Genomic DNA, 14,909 nt, shown 5'->3' on the forward strand with positions numbered 1-14,909 from the left:
ATGTTGAGTGGAAGCTCCCGAGAAATCAGTTTCAGAACAAAGAGAATATATATTCTTTTTGAGATTCGGATTCCAATCGAGTTCAATTAGAAGATACATAGACATTCAATTAGATAGTATGAAAAAAGAAAAGAAAAAAAAAAAAGTTTAATACATTTCTATTTTCTTTTTAGCTGTTATCATACAAAGAACAACTTTCATTTAAATGACCGATAAGAAGAGTAAGTGAGAAAGAGAGAGGAGGGGAGAGAGAGAGTTCATACAAGTTTAAACTTTATCTAGGCCAAATGAAAACAATATTCATAGACTCTTCACGAAGAAACAATAGAATCACATTACGATAACAACAAATTCAGTACGTCCGTCCGTCCGTCTGTCTGTCTGTCCCGCTTATCATAGAAATCTTTTGGCTCGTGCATTTCGGTCGTCGATTGAGGAGGGGAGAAGAAAAACTGCGTTAATTGTTCGGCAAATTCGGCCATTGAACCACCTTCCACCCACTTGGCCTTGTTTGACCTTGTATCGATGAGCGGCACTCTCTCTCTCTCTCTCTCTCTCCCTCTCTCTCTCTCTCCCTCTCTCTCTGTTTGTGGGGGGTCGCAGTATGTGAATGTGAGAATGAGTGATGAGTGGGCCTGCTGCTACTGCACGCAAAGTATATCAGAAATAAGAGAGAGAGAGAGAACCTTTAGATTTTGTTCCTTACAATTCATTTTTTTTTTTTTTACAAGTTTTTATTAGGAAAATTCCATTTCCATTTGTTGTTGCTGTTGTGTGTGTGGTGTGTGATGTGTTTAAGTCAATATTTTGGCAGCTGTCCGCATGAAATAATTGCAATTTAATGGCTTGTCAACACGTGTAAGGGGCGTAGAACAGGTGCGATCGCCGGTAGCAGCGCCAAATGGAGGTGAACGAACATTTAAGCATCAGCCCTCCCTCCTCTTCTCCGCCCAACAGCTCCATCTTGATTGCACTCCTTCAAACATCAGCCACACACGCCCAAGTTGATTGGCAAAGTTTTAAATATTTAAAACAATTTTTGACCTTGATTTACATTAAAAACAAAAAAAACCAACAAAATTTCAGAATATTTTTTTTTTTTTTTTTTTTTGTAGCATTATGAAAATCATAAATTATGCCTAAAAACACAAAAAATGAGACAAAAAATATTACTGCTAAAATTAATAATGAGCAACAATTAAAATAATAATAATCATAATTATAATAAAAAGAGAAATAAAAAAAATAAATAAAAATAATTAAAATGTTTAATAAAAAGTAAGAAGAAATATAATTATTAAGCTACAAATAATAAAATAAAAAAATTAATTATGACAAAAAATAAAACATAATAATAAGCAAACTAATAATAAAAACAAATTAAAATAATAAGAACATAAATTTTCATAAAAATAATAATAATAACAACATAACAACTATTTTACTTCCTCACAAAAGGAAAACAAAGCATATTAATAATAAAAAAAACTACATAATAATACAAACATAAATTTAAAAAAAAATTAAAGTAATAAGCACATTCTTTTTTATAAAAAATAAAACAATAATATAAACTTAAAATTATAATAAAAACATTTACATAAAATTATAATAAAAAAAATAATAATAGAACAAAAAAAAATCCAAAAATATAAATAATGAATGAATGAATAAAATAATAAATAGGTGAATAGAAATTAAATACTTTTTTTTAAGAATTTTAAAGAATTGTTATCAAATTTTTGGAGTAGTTTAAAAATGTTAAGAAATCAAATAGTTTAAGTAATTAAAATAAGTTTATTTAGGCACTAATGGGGGGGGAAAAATGCTAAAACAAATGCCTAAGTCAAAAATACAAAACAAAAAACATTATGACACTTTCTGAGGCAGAATTCGAACCCATGCTGAATTGTTTTATAAGCGAATGTTATATGAATTACACCAATTAAAAAGATCGTGGGATGGCGATTTATATCCGACCCATGTCTCTTCTTCCCTTCCTCATTCATTGGCGCACGTTTTATAAGTTGCTTTGTCGGCCAGCAAATGTTTATGCATATATGTATATTAATCCATTTTGATGTAATTAAATAACGAAATAAAACAAAAAAAAATCATACAATGTAGTCAAAGCATTTTGCATTAATTAAATCTATAGATGTTTGATATAACTTTTTTGTTTATTAATTTGATATAGGTAAGTGACGAGTTGTTTTACATTCTAGATACACATAAGTACATATGTATATTAATTGCCCTAGTTTTAATTGATTTATGTTATTTTTATTTTGCGAATCATTTTCAAGTGGCGACCTACAAAATACTATAGAAACCGCATTAAGTGCCTTCAATATCTAAAGATTTCTATATAGATTCAGTCTACTTTCGTGATATAATCTCTTTCCAATTTGACTTCATGACTCATGCGATCAAGTTAAAGATAAAAAGAATAAAAAGGAAAGAATTTTGGAACAGTGACAAATATATAAATATTTTTATTTTGTTTTTTTTTTTTTTGTTTGTTATTTTTGGGAAAACCCTATCCAATATTGAATGCTAAAATGAACTCGACAGTTGTACAAATATATGTACTATATAGTTCCATGCAGTGTATGACAAAACCAATGACAGAAGAGAGGGGCAGGGTGGGTGCTTATAGCTAAAGGGGAGAGCCAAAAGCTGTTCGTTTCTACGTTCGCGTGACAAGCCCAAAGCTCTTTCCCTTCTGTACGCTCTTTGCCTGCTGCTGTTGCTGCCTGCCCCTCGAAGACCCCCACCTATTCACAGTGTTTACCCAGTGACTAAAGTTTAACAACAACAACAACAATGCATAGTTTAAGGTCATCTATATAACTGTTGCCAGGCCCCGAGAACCTAGAACTAGATCCCCCACTAAGAAACGGGAAAGAGAAGCGGGGCAAGAGGGAGGTCTTCTCTATAGTATGGTTTGGGGCAAACTGCTGCCAACGTGTCTGTGAATTCGCACAGTGGAAATTGTGCAGAAAATTGGTTAGAAAATTATTAGATAATTTCTATAAAATAAATTGTTAAACAAAAAATACTTCAAATGAGATTCCCATTGTGGGAATATTTGAAAATACTTTGGAAAATGTCTTTAATCTTATCTAGCTTATTTGGAGAAGGAAATCGAGCATTTTAAGAGAAAATCGTTGGTTATTGGATAAATTTGAGAAATTCTAGAGGTAAAATCCCAATTTAGGGGGAAAATTTCCCTCATTACATATTTCCCTGAATCAAAGAACAAAACTTTAAGTCATTGACCTAGTAAAGTCTACCACAGAAAAGAGGATTCAATCATTCAAATTCAATCATTCAATTGTATTTACAGAAAAGAGTCCATATGTTTTCATAACATTGACCGTTTATCGTAACCAGGTTTGACTGTAATATTAAGAAATCGAAATATTGATTTGAAATACGATTATGAAAAGATATATTTTTCCATATTCTTCGAACTACTGTGAGAGGGTCTATTATATGTAGTTATATACACAATTTTTTCTTTTTCGCTTTTCCACTTACAAAACTTGGCTGACTAACTAACTAGCTAAGTCTAACTAGTCTGTCGGTCAGTTATAATCGGTTGACGACGGTGAGTAACAGTACTTGGATGGTATTGTTGTTGTTGTTACTGATTGTGAAGTTTTCTTGGAGGTAATTATCTGTTGTGGGGGACCTTCAATATATGTATGTACGTTTCCATTGGCTTTGGAGCTATTACGGTGGTGGTGATGGTGGTGGTGGTGCTGCTGCTGCTTCTCTCTGTGGTGGGGCTCGCGTGCTGTGATGTTGTTGCTAACCGGTCGATGACTAATCATCAATCAGGCGATTGTGGTATATCATTAAAAGTGCTTACAATGGGCAAAGAGCGCACATAGAAAACACACAGCAATACACACACACATACACAAAATAGAAAAAAAAAAAAGAAAACAACACAAAAATAATATAATAAAAACGATCAAGATCGAGATCGAACAGCGGCAAGCACCGTACACGATCTAAACCCATTTTGGTTTTGCTCTGCTTCAAAAGAGAAAGAGAGATAGAAAGAGAGAGAGAGAGAGTGCGATAGTGACAGAGACTATTAAATACTCTTATTTCATATACTGGAAATAAAGCCTTATTAACTGTTGATCAATTGATTACCAATTTTTGCTATTTTTATGCTAGAAAAAGATACAATTGGGTTTAAAGATGTTAAGTTTACCTTAAGTTCCGTTACGCATTACTTTAAGAAGAGTTAAGTGAAGTTACGTTAAACATGACTTGAAAAAGAGGTCGATTCTGAGGTGAAAAGTCATGTGAATTCGTGTGAAGGCAAAAAAATATGTTTTCAAACGTTTTTTAAACCGTGCAACATGTGCTACTTTGTTTAACGTAACGTAAGACATCACGTTAAGAGTTAAGTTGAGAAGAAGCTAAATTTAAGTTGATATTTTTTAAGAAACGCTGTGAATGCCATAAAACTTCCATGTTGTAAGGAGTTTAAAGGGTTTATATAACCTCATGTAATGCATTACGGTAGGAGTTACGTTAAAAAGAAGCTGGAATAACCTATTAAGTTTAACAATTGTCACTAGAATGTACGTAACGTTAGCGAAGGGAAATGGGCTTTTAAAGGGGGAATGGGGGTTCGAGAAAAATTTATAATAACTGCTTTTGATAATATTTGAGTAGTAAAATTTCCAAATGGCGTAAGGTGTAAATAAGTAAGTCGGATGATAAGATAGTTAGTTAGCCGATTGCTGCATTTTAATAAATTAAATTTTTGCCACTAACAAAAGCTTTGATTTTGTTCCCTTTCACATTAAATTCAGTGGACCCTTTTTGCCATAGAGAGACAGAGAAAGAGAGCGAGAGGGTATTATAAAATATAATAGATCGACATTAACCCACTCGTACCATGTACTCAAGTATGATACCTCACCTCTCTCTCCCTCCTCGAACCGCCATACCGCCTATAACCACAGCAGAAGGCAACAGCGGGCATAAAAATCACACGGTGCCGTCAGCTTGTCTGGCGCGATTTGCTGTAGTCGTTGGTTGTTGTTGCTATTGCTGTTGCTGTTGCTGGTCGTGTAATTGCAGGCAAAAAAAAAAAACAAAAAAGGTGGCACAAATGTCGTTTCCCCCCCGCACCCGACACTGTCCCCACCAACAGCTACCTCACACCTTTATCCAACCAACCAACCGACCAACCAACCGACCGACCAAGCAAACCACCCAACAGAGACCCTAAGCTAAGTGCAATGAATTCGTTGTTGTTCGATGTTGTTCTTCTTGCTGGTGTTATTGTTGTTGTTGCGCTTACGTAAGCGCAAAAGCGGCAAAATGAAATGAAATGAAATTGTTGTAATGGGCGATTTTCATTGCGGCATTACACGCCACCAAAAACTCTTGCTAACACACCATGTGAATTTCATTTCAGTGAAATTATGCCCTTGTTCAGATCATTTTCAACTATAACCAACTGATGATATAAGAAATAGAGTCTAAACTTTTGATTTAACTGTCTTCCATAATAGAAAATGATTTTGAGTCTAGATTTAGATTTAGAATTTCCATGATTTTTAGAAATAAGAAACGTCTAACTACAATCTGCATATGCGAAAAAGAAGATCGAAATATTTATTTTGTCAAGTAAATATCATTCAATAAACGGAAAAGCAACAAGTTTTTAAATAATAAATGGAGGAATTTTAGTTTAGCTCAAATTATACTACTCGTAACTTACATTTAGGTGAAGATTATCCAAAGGAGACTCATAAGTTAATCCAAGCAAATTGGAACTATTTAAAGTCATTCGGATCTGTTCTTGGCAGCAATTCATCCTAGTTTTTGAAAGTTTTAATTCGAACTATTCCTATTCGAAACTAAGTTTGGAGCATTTTAAAAATATTTGAGAAAAAGCATATTTTCTATATAAAATTGTATTTATTTGTTGCTTTTTGGCTTTATGTTCGCTAATATTACATACTAACTTCGATTTAGTAACGATTTGCAAAACAAAACAGGCCAATTTCCAATTTCGATTGTTTGTCCTATTCAATTCTAGACTTATTAGAAGAATATTGGCAAAAAGATTAGATTCGAAAACAGCTTCAAAATGCGTTTCCCATCAAAATTCAAGAAAAGTGATCTGAATACTTAAACATTTTTTGTCTTTTTTTTTTGGGTTTAAAGATATAACTAAAGAATTTTAAGGTTTACCACAATCGTTTCCATTATCCCTGACGGAACTACATTTCGGTATTGCAACATCGGTGGGGAAAAGCGACCCACTTAAGGTTATCCAATATATTCGGTAAAACTGACAATAAATTCATAATCTTCTAATATTGTTTCAGTTGAAAAAGTAATCTAATAAATAAATAGTAATCCTGATACAGTAGTACTAAATATACATACTAAAAAATATATTGAATGTTTTCTACATTGCTTTTCTTGTAATTTTTCTTCATTCTATCTACAGCAAATTTCAATTGAATATGCAAATACCCTACATACATAGGGTATTAATATAACGAAATATTGTTTGTTTCTCTTTTCTTTCTTTGATTATTTCTCTCAGTGTACTTAGTACTTGTATACATATACATATACATATATGTGTGAATGTGTATTGTTTCTATAATTACAGCCTATTTGCGCTCTATTCTCAGTACACATGAAATTTTAATGGCGGCCCCAAAGCTGCTGCCTGCGCCCCCCTTGCTGCCCCCTCCTCCCACCATACTATAATACGATGGACTTCTAGAGAAATGCCAAGTTTTCTTTAGCTCTGTGTGAGGTCTCCGGGATTTAGCCATTTGGATCGCTCTTGTCTTTGTCTTTGTCATTAGACAAGACCTGTCTGTCCGTCTGATTGTCTTGGTTAGAAATTTATATCTATGTATGTATGTATGTATGTTATGTGTGCTAGTAATTCAAATGTTGTGTTCATTAAGGGTCTTGAGTCAGAGAGTTAGTTTTCTTTTGTGTTGCCACTCATTTTTGCTTATTTCTTTCCTAATATTTTATATATGACTTTATCTATGAGGAACTACATGAATCGCTAAAGTTACAGTTTTCAAGTTTTCAAATAAAAATTTTTCATTCATTTCATGAAAGGGAAACTGGTCATATCTGCCCATCAGAGGTAGTCTCTCTTATCGATAAGAAGTCATAGTTGTGGGTGGTATGATGCACCAGTTAGTAACTAAGCAAGTCTCCAACCATGTCCAAAATGTACCTCAGATACTTGTGCGTCATTGTGGATGAGTAATTCCGCTTCCCTTTTGCAATGACTCCATATTTTAAAAACGTTACTCATTTCTATAATACATATACATATGTAAGTGAATTCGACCTGAATATCTTTTAGTTAATAACCCTATAAAGATAAGACAGTTGAATTGGGTTAAAAGCTGGGCCAAACCGCGATTCAAAGAGAAGGTTTTCTAATTCTCCGACGGCAGAACTTGGCCTTTTGACTATATAGAATCGATAGGAATAGGACATTAAAAAAAGAATTTATAAAACTATACCTTAATTTCCCTCATCTCAGTTCCCACTGGTCCCCTAAATCTTTATATAATTTGTCGAAATTTGTCTTTTATATAATAATATCCAAGAAATATTTCACTTCAATTGGGGTTGAAGAACACTTCGTCAACGCATTTTGTCAGCTTAAAGATCAAGAGTATAGCCAAGATATTGTCCACCCCTACACTACAACTTATGGGCACAAAGAAAGTCGAAAAATTGTGGAAAATTATTTGAGAAACTGTAACTGATAAACTCAAATCCGGACTTTCCCTCCTCAATCAGTCTATGGAATTTTAATAAAACATATAACAATGATCTTAATTTAGAGTCGAATGAAACATTATTAATTTTAATGGGATAAAACTTCAAAATCGTTATTGTATGAAAATGCGATAATTTATCTTCCATCTCTTTTATTCCTTAGCTTTCTTTCCTAAGCAATTTAAACTATCTCTTTTAAAACTCTTTCCGCGATTAATTTTGTCAAAAACAATGAAATTGCTGAAAAACGAGGACTAAACGAGAACACAACCCACTAAATATATGAGATTAATCAACTTATTATTACACATACATATCTAATTCATAAGGTCGTAGATACTTCCTTTTGGAGCACCACACACTTATATACACACACACACACACACACACACTCTATGCTCAATGTGGTGTGGCCTTATCTTTGCTTTGCTCTTTATAAAGCTTTATTCTCAAGTACGTTTCATTTGACTATCATTTATCCACAGTGAAAGCTCGCTAAAAGTGTTGCCAGTTTGATGATCTACATAATTTTTGTGAACAAGTGTTTGGATTAGCTCTCCCTCTCTCTCTCTCTCTCTCTCTCTCTTTTTGCCCTGAAATTGTGCATGAAATATTTATGTGTGTATATACATATGTATAACTTATCTCTACTAAACTAAAGTCAGCGGATGATGGCAGGAGGAGAGGGGTAAAGACGAATGCTAGCGAGAGAGATCTCCTCACACGCACATATGTTTCATATAGTGGCATAATTTATGACCAAGTCGAGAGCGATCAAAAATAAAATGATTATTTTCAGAAAAAAAAAACAAAAAAAAAAAACCGAAGAAGGAAAAGCAAATCAAATTATAAACAAATGTTTTACGTACATTGGAAGAGCGCACCACCACCGATAGAGCCAACAACAACAACAAAAATAAAAGACCAAGAATAACAAATATTAAAAACAACAACAAAAAAAAAGAAGCACAAAAATCAAGTAGTATGTAGAAAGAAAGAAAAGAAGCAAAAAAAAAAAAGAAAAATTAAAATTAAAAATAAAGAATAAAAAGGAAAAATGTTTTTCTGCCTCCCCCGCCGCCGCACACATGGCCCCTTTGCTGCACCCTTCCACCTCTTCTACACTTTCTTATTGGGCCTCCTTTACTCGGCCCGTTTCCCTGGCGATATCTTTTGATCTTTTGGCTTGCTTGCAGATTTCAGATTTCAGATTGTGGCCTGTCAACTGAAGAATTGTGAATGCCGCCGCGCTGCCTCTAGGGTGGAGGGCAGACGGACGAACGGACGGATGGACTCCTCTCCAACAACATGAGAGACGATGATGATGATGATGATGATGATGACGATGATAGTGATGTTGGATCTGTGAGGAGGGGGGGTTTGAGGGAGATTCGTATCCGAGAATTGGCAAACATCAACTGCAATTGCAAACACACACAGTTCGCGGCATAAAAGCTGACAGATTGTTTTGAATTGAATAGCGTAAATTACAAACCCATCGCACACAATTTTGTTTCGTTTCGTTTCGTTCATTGGCTTTTTGCGAGCACCACCTAAATTAAATAAGTTTTTGTATTTTCAATTTGACGCAAATTGCCTCAACTTTCAGTTCGTCGTTTTCGCTTTTCTTTCTTGATTTTTTCAATTTATGTTTTTTTATGATTTTGTTTCTCCTTTCTGGCTTTTCGTTTTATCTCATTTTGTTTTTCTTTTCTTTTCCTTTCTGGCATTACAAAGTAGCCCAATATTCACAGAAAATGGTTTATAATTTATATACATACATGTGTCTGTATATATATATTTGCTTTTTTGCAATTAATTCTAGCGGTCGGTCGAATTGTAGTGTGTGGTGTGTGCGTTCGTTCGTTGATTTGGCATATGCATTTCGCTTTGAGGCAGGTCGCTAAACTGGCACAAAACACATCTACCTACATACATACATACATACATACATACATACAAACATATGTACGTATATATACGTAAACAAAACGAAACGCACACTTTCATGCGGACAGTACGTGAACACGTACTGAACAACAACAACAACAACGACAACAATATACATACATATGTACATCAAAATTGCAAATTGTTAAAACTAACCTGACTAACATGAAAACCTTATGGAAATCGTACAAATATTGCATCATATCATTTGACGACAATATATCTTTAGAAATTTCTCCTCAAAATTTTCGTTATGACTAATTTCAATTTTAAAACAATTTTTTTTTTCTGTCCAAATGATAACAAAAGTTGGTGAAATAAAGTGTGTGCTGGCTCAAATGGGAAAGCAAAGACTATTTTAGAGTTTTAATCATATTTCTTCTCCTAAAACTAAAATTTCGATAGCCAAACTGACTGATTTCCCCCCTAAGTTTTGATTTTCCTCATAAGTTTTGATTTTCCCCCTAAGTTTTGATTTCCCCCCCCACTAAAATTATATATATGAAATGTTTAAAAAATATGCCCTAGATAGCATTTAGGATAAATCTAGTCCTCATTATATATACAACTATATGTATTTGTAGGACAGGTGCACTTGAGTTTTGGTTTCTTTAAACCAATTTTCGTCCAATTTAATGTGATTCGAGATAGTTTACCCCAAATTTTGTTGACTTAGCTTTAACTACCTAGCTTGACTATGAACTAAAGATAAAACTTAGTGAGATACAGTGAAAGCTTAAATACTTTTCATTAACTCACCCACAAAAAAGGTTTCTCCCAAGGTCCTATTTACCTGTGACCATTACGAAATGTATTTCAGAAATTAATTTCTTTATATTGCAAAACATTACTCTACAGGAAATTTTATTCACTTTAGGAAAAACAAAAAAAACTACTAAAGTATATAACTAAATTTTAAACAACTTTGTTATAGAAATACAAAATTTTATTTTCTTTTATTTTTTATTCACTTTTTTCGCAGTTTAAAATACAACATAAATACACATTTGTTTTATTTATTTGTTAATTTTCAAATGCTTTGCCATCCGATTTCTTCAAAGTTTAAACTATAAATTCACAATTAAAACCTTGGGGAATAACACAAATACATACATAGACAAAGCTTCAACCCTTTTTAATGCCCAAAACTTTGTGATATTGTTTAAGTACACTAAAATTTTGGTATATTTCACACCGGTTTATTTACTCGTTATTATTGAATTGCTTGAATATATCATAGAGATGCTTTGCTTAAGCAATAAATTTACAAAAAAGGGTTTACATTTGAAGCCCTTTGGGAATAGTCAAAAGAACTCGAACCCTATGCATATACATACATACATATGTATGTATGTAAGAGCCCAGCGCATATATATATGTATGTATTTATGTAGTGCACTTGTATGTATATGCTGCTATATAGAATTTACAATGTGCCACATGCTGTTTAGGTGGGCTGCCGCCTCTGCTGCCGCGTGTCTATTAATGTTTTTTTTTTCTTCTTTCTTTTTTTTGGTCGTAAACAATTTGATTTTCTTTAATGCATTTTGGTTTTCCGTTTGGTCTTTTTATGTTTTTTGTTTTTTCATCTCATAAAAGTCATTAAGTGTTTCTGCTCTTGAGTGTAACGATCTTTGATCTCTTTTAAGAGAGAGAGAGAGAGAGGAAGACTTCTTAGCTCAGCTCTCTTTCACTCAATTCACTCAAGCGATCGTTCAAGTGTTGCTCTTGAGTGACAGAGAACTAAATACAAAGAGAAACAAAAGGAGAGAGAGAGCGAAAATGAGAGCCATCTCTTAAAACAGGTTCAACTCAAGTGGATCGCTCGCTCGTTCTCTCTCTCTCTCTCTTCACTCTCTCTCTCTGCTCTTTCTGCATTGCACTGCACTCCCTGAAACAGTTTTCCACTCCACCGATATAGACAGCTGGTTCTGCCAGCTGATTTAGATCCAACCCGGCTGCCTGCTGTTCGTCCGCCTCCCTACCCTTCCCCTTACCCCGTTCCCCCCGCTCTATGTCAGTGACTCCTCCACCCACTGATTGTTTGTTGGATCGCGTAGCGTAGCAAACGAAACGTGAACGTGACTTGGTTTGCCTCTCTTACATTTTCCTCGTCCACTATACTTTTTCTATACCCCTCTCTCTCTCTCTCGAGCTCTCTCTCTTTGCACTCGATTTTCCCCCCTCTTCTTCTTTTTGTGTGTCATAAATAAAAATATAAAAAACAACAACAAAAACAGCAACAAAATGCTTTTGCTAGTTTGCTGCGCCGCTGCTGCTGCTGCTGTTGCTCCTTTGTTCGTACGATCATTTACCGGCCCCAGTTACAGCCTCCCAATCGACCTCCCCTTCCCTACCCTTCTCTGTTTGCCACATCTTTTGCTGTGAGTCTCTTACTCTTTCTTTCTCATATGGTCTTTTTCTCTCTCTCTCTCTCTCTTTTTCTGTGTGTAGCAGTGCAAACTTTTTTTCTTATACTCTTTCATATAGGGAAAATGCAATATTAACTAAAGTTGGCAGCGACTATTAAGTAGATATAATTATTTTAAATGAATTATATTGGCTTATTCTCTGCCTGCATATTAATTCTCATGTATGTATATTAAATTTTATAAAATTAATCAATAAGTCAAATTGCAACGAATAATTAGATAAATTTTAGCCCAAAGGCATTAGAACTTAGAATTAATCGTTTTTTTGCTAGTATGTACATACATAAATAAATAAAAAGTAATCGGGTTAAATTATTCCATATAAAAAATTCATCCCCTTCAAAAGGACTTCAAATAGGAGAAATGACCTAAAAGACTTTACATATTTAGGACCATTTGTTATTGAAAATTTCTCATAAATCCAAATATATACGAAAATTTGCCAAATATTTTTGAATTCAATTTATTTTTGTAGAATTCGTGTGAAAATTTCAACAAAAACTATAAAGTTAAACCTAAATACAATAAGAATAATTTTAGGGTAAAAAAATAATATGTTAAATCAAGAAAGGTTAAATATGTAAATGTTAAATTTTAAACACATATATGTAATACCAAAATTTAAATCAAATATTAAAACATGAAACATATAGAAAAATTTTAAATAAATTAAAGGAAAATATTCAAATATCAAAATGTATCAAAAACAAAAAAAAAAAAGAAAATATTAAAATATCAAAATGTATAAAAAAAAACAAAAATATAATAATTAACAAATTTAAATTTAAACAATTTATACAGTGGGTACTTACATGTTTTTACATTTTCCTGACTATACTTTTAAACAAATTTCATTTGCAAATTAATAAAAATATTGTAAGAAATTTTTTTTAATAAAAATATTTACTGATTTAAAAAATAACAGTTTTGCTTATAAATTGTTGTGACAAGTTCGAACATTTCGATATTAAACAAAAGAATTCATGTAAAAACTTAAATTACAAAAGTTTAGAAATTTGTTTTTAAAACTATTACATAAATTTAACTTGTGTAATTTCCAAATTAGTTCGGATAAGGCGAAAACTTTTGATAGTAATCGGTGGAACTTGTAATATTTATGTAGTATATATATATAACATTCTATTTGCAAGGGTATAGAAACTACGGTTAAGGCAAAAAGTTGAGCCCCAAGCCCTCTGGTTTTTGATATTTCTTTTCTTTTTTTTTTTTATTTATATTTATTTTTTATTTTTTTTAATTTTGTATTTTGTACGTTTGTCTTTGTTTGTGGCCTGTCGGACAACTCTTCGTTAGTCTTCTTGGCATGGGGGCTTTGCCGTGTTGCTGTTGCTGTTGGTGTTGTTGTTGTTGTTGATTTGCGCTCTTTGCTTTGTTGTTTTTCTTGCTGTGGATGCACACACACACACACACACACTCATGTGTGGATACTTGTGTGCACACACAGATACGAAAATTCATAGGCCTGTTTGGTTTGCTTTTTGGTTTTATTTATCGTGAGTTTCCTCATTTTACGCTTATTTGTTTTGAAATAAAATTAAACGACGCATAACAAATCAAAGAAAAGAAAGAAAGAAAGAAATAAATAAAACAACAACAACAACAACATACAAAGAAAAAAAGAAAGAACTGACATGAAAGTAATGCTGCAAAGACATCAAATGTATGTATGTATGGGTATACCCTAACCGGATCTTTTTCATATTACAACAAGAGGCACTTCAATCAATTTTTTCCCATTTATTCATTTTTCGTCAATTTAAATTGCAAAATCTCAAGTCAGTAAGTTTTGCAATGAGACTGTGTGTGTGCGTGTGTGTGTGTGTGGGGCATGTGAAAGAGGTTTTAACTAACTAACTTTGAGAACTAGTTAGATTGATACAATTTTATATATGGTTAGTGCTTTCAAGATGTCAGAAAATTTCATTCTCTTTAGGAGGGTGCAACCCCACAGTTGGCCAATTACATGTATCATAATTGGAACATATAGGTCAGGTAAGATCTGTCGTCATTAGGAATTTGATGGAATGAAAAACTCATCGAAACGCAGTTAGTTTCTTTGTTTTTACAAGTATGTAGATGCATATATGATATAAATTCATATTTAATATTGTTTTCTCTAGAGACAATGATGACAATTCATATTGACGTTCAAAAGTCCTGCCATCAGGAAGAATCTGATAAGGGAGCCTTTAATTATCCAATATTTCTTTGATTTGTTCAAACATTTTTTTTATACTTTGCAAAATTTTTTTTTTTTTTAATAAAAAAAACTCTTTTTCTTAAGTAATTTAATTGCATCACCTAAAAAAAATTAATTAATTCGTATAAATTAAGGATCTTAGGAGGCTATAGGAAAGGAATTAATAAGGTTTTTTTTTAGATTCTTAATGACCCTTAATGAAATGCATAATTTATTTTCCTTATTAATCTCAGTTCAAACAATCTATAAAATTTTAAGCTTCTTAAAGAACAAAATATTGTATACACATATATTATAGATCTAAGATAATATAACTAGTTACATATAGTAAATAAAACCACTTAACCATGCATAAGTTGACCCTCAAAGAGAAAAGGATAGACAATGACAGGGACAGAGGGCAGGGAAAAAATTGGAGCTTCATCTCTCAAAGAAATATTTTATTTTTTTATTTTATTAAATATTTTTGTATTTTTGTAATATTTTAATCTATT

This window comes from Drosophila willistoni (assembly GCF_018902025.1).
Source record: "Drosophila willistoni isolate 14030-0811.24 chromosome XR unlocalized genomic scaffold, UCI_dwil_1.1 Seg144, whole genome shotgun sequence".
Classification (NCBI taxonomy): domain Eukaryota; kingdom Metazoa; phylum Arthropoda; class Insecta; order Diptera; family Drosophilidae; genus Drosophila; species Drosophila willistoni.